Consider the following 3,182-nt stretch of genomic DNA (forward strand, 5'->3'; position numbering starts at 1 on the left):
TGCTCACTTCTCATGAAGGCTTGATTCATACCGAGTCTTTTGTTGGTCAGCTGACGCTCCTTATTTCTGACTACGGAGTCAAAGTCTCCTTGCTCCCAGCTCACCTCATGGCCACCTTTGTAAGCACAATACAAAGATGTGGTAATTCACGAAAGAGAAGGTGGTATGGCCCAGGAAAAGCACTTGGATGCACCAGATAGCTCTTTTCTCTGACAAACTGCTGAAATATGCCAAGCTGTAGGAAACAATGCCCAGACACCAGCCGAGGAAGAGTTCAGTATCTACTGGAAAGCAGCATAATGTAGTGATTAAAAGTTCTAAAACCAGCTTTCTTGGATTTGTCATCCAGCTCCTACAGAACTACATAGGATTTGGGGCAAGTTAGCCAAATTTCTTCTGTGCCACAGTTTCTTCATTATTAAAATGGTGATAATAACCATACCCATATCATAGGATTATTGCCAGAATTAAGAGAGTTAATATAAGTGGAGTGCTTGGCTCACTGTTCTTTGTTTTTTTTTTTATTTTTTATTTTTTATTTTTTTTAGAGAGGGTACAGGAGGGGGAGAAACATCAATGTGTGGTTGCCTCTCATGACCTGGCCCGCAATTCAGGAATGTGCCTTAGAGTGGAAATCCAACCACAACCCTTTGGTTTGTAAGCCAGCACTCAATCCACTGAGCCACACCAGCCAAGGCTCACTATCTAATAATGTTAATAAATGTTAATTATTTGTACCTTCAGTTCTAATTTTTTAAAAATAGAGTGAGTAATGCCAGCAAGATACTATTTAAAGGGTATGAGAATGATACCTTAAATTATTTTCTTTCGAGCATTTGCTAATACCTTACATTTCTTATTAGAGATCACTCAAAGATTCAGAGTGGAACAAAATTCAGATGAGATTTGTCACAAGACCAGAGTCATAAGCTGGAAAAAGGCCAGCATTAGGGATAATTGGCTGTAATGAAGGGTAAGGGCTGTAGCATTCTCTATAGTTCTCCTGGTTAGAAGGCAGTTTTGTTTCAGAATTTAGCTCAAAACTGTTTTCAAGAGAGGATGAAGTTGGTTAGCCCAGCTCTGATGACAAATCTAGCTGCAGTGACACCAAACCAGATTAGTTAGTGCAAATAACATCATGGTGGCAGTGTTAACAGATCTGAAGAGTTGTCACTTGGAAGAAATATTGGACTTATTTATTTTCATAAAAATGGCACTAAGATGAATGACTGGAGGTTTCACAAAGCCAGTTGGGCTCCATATGAGGTACAAGTTTTCAATCACAAATGTTTTAAAATAGAACAGGCTGCCGTATCAGGTTCTAATACTAAAAAGGCTCTAGCAGAAGCTCGCCCACTGCCAGGCAGAAACGTACCTGTACGTCCACCTGTAGTGGGGGTGATAATCATTCGCCCATACTGTCGTGAGGATTAGATGCAGAAAGATGCTTATGGCAGTCGGCAGAGTGCCTGGCACATTGTAAGTGTTTGATGAATGGCAGTTGTTGATACTACGAAGACGACTACTGTCTCCACCACGGTCGTTATTATGATTAATGCAGGTTTTCAGTTTAGCTAAGAGACTAGACTATATGATCTTTCCACTTTCTATGAAAATAGGTTGTTAGCTTATGCTTTTTTATGGTCTCTTTTACTCAGAAAGTTTAAAAGACTTAGAAATGGGAGACATCTTACATTAGGATGTGGTGTTGCTCTTTATGTGTTTATTATGCTAGCTCCTTTGACTATTCTATTATTTATTATTCTCTACTTTATTTAGAATGGTTTAACCTGTATATAGTTCAGCTGTATTCTTTGTTAGTATAGTAATTATAGACTTCTGTTTATAAAGATGAAAAAGGGATGGGATAAAGAAATGAAAAAGTTTCAAGTTTAAATACCAAGCTCTTTTATTTCTCAGCTGGTAAACAGGTTAGATGAGAATTATTTCAAGGGAAAAAAAGACACCATGTTTATTTTCTCCTGAAGGATTCAGTATGTTCTATATTCAGACTTTGAAAGTTTTAATACTTTTTTGTGTGTGACTAAATCTTTTCTTGCAAAAAGAAATTGAGTTAGGAATGAAATTGAGTTAGGAATAAAATAAAAATCAGCATATTCCTCCAAGGCAAAAGAAAAGAACTTGCAGAAGCAAGATAGGAACAAACAAACCTCAATGTGGGACATGTCTAAATGAAGGAAAAAAATGAAAGCTATGATTTCTCCTATTGTTGTAAGTATATGCTCTTGGTCTAAGGTGTTTTATATTATTGGAGACACGTTCATTGTAATCACTCTGTGCATGTGTTGATAGTGAGGTAGGGCAAATTAAAATTTCAGCTTTATCAACATCTGTGAGAACAGAGGTACAATAAAAAGGAGTACAGAAATTACATGAAAAAGAATGCAGAATCATAAATGCTTTTTACTCTGTAATCCCTGATCACTTAGCAGATGATAAATGGAAGCCCTGTTGGAGTTTGGCTTCGTTTTTATTTTTTCCTCTATGTGTGCAGTTTACTTAGACTCCCATATCCTTCAAGATTTTTTTCCCCCTCGCCCGTAGGCCTGCAGAGGCAATCAAGGCTGAACAATAGGTGCCTTCTTATTTCAAGTGGGCAATTTGCATTTCTGAGGAGCTCCTGACTGGATTAAACACATTTCACGGGGGCTTCTGCAGCTCACGGGAATGTTCTTTCTAGAAATTTACCTCATCTTTAGCAGGGAATGATGTGGCTCAGCTTTCATGCTTTTGAGAAACACAAGACACCTGAATTTGCACAAAGTAATTGTTTTTATTTTCTCTTAGATTGTTATACATCAGTTAAGAACTACTAAGTCCGTATGCTTTGCTAATTTTCATAAAGTTTATTTGAATGTTTTACAAAATGGGGTGGGAAGCTGCAATCGAGCAGGAAACTGGAATTTTGAAAACCTGTCCTTGATGAGCTCTGTGATTTTAGGTAAACTACTTTGTCGTCCTGAAACTCAGTTTCCTCTTTTGTAATATGAGGGGTTCCACCCCCTAGTCCTCTGACAGATGAGTAAAAAGTAACTGAATAATCCGCCTTTCCTTCCTGCAAGGAGGAAAGATTGTGTATGCACCAAATGTCAGACCCTGTAGATACAAAATGGGTAATACATGGCCTTTGCCCTCAAAAGGCTGTTTACAGGGAGAGGCTG

The sequence above is a fragment of the Sturnira hondurensis genome, unplaced genomic scaffold (assembly GCF_014824575.4).
Source record: "Sturnira hondurensis isolate 20B ecotype Veracruz unplaced genomic scaffold, ASM1482457v3 Scaffold0000648, whole genome shotgun sequence".
Taxonomy (NCBI): domain Eukaryota; kingdom Metazoa; phylum Chordata; class Mammalia; order Chiroptera; family Phyllostomidae; genus Sturnira; species Sturnira hondurensis.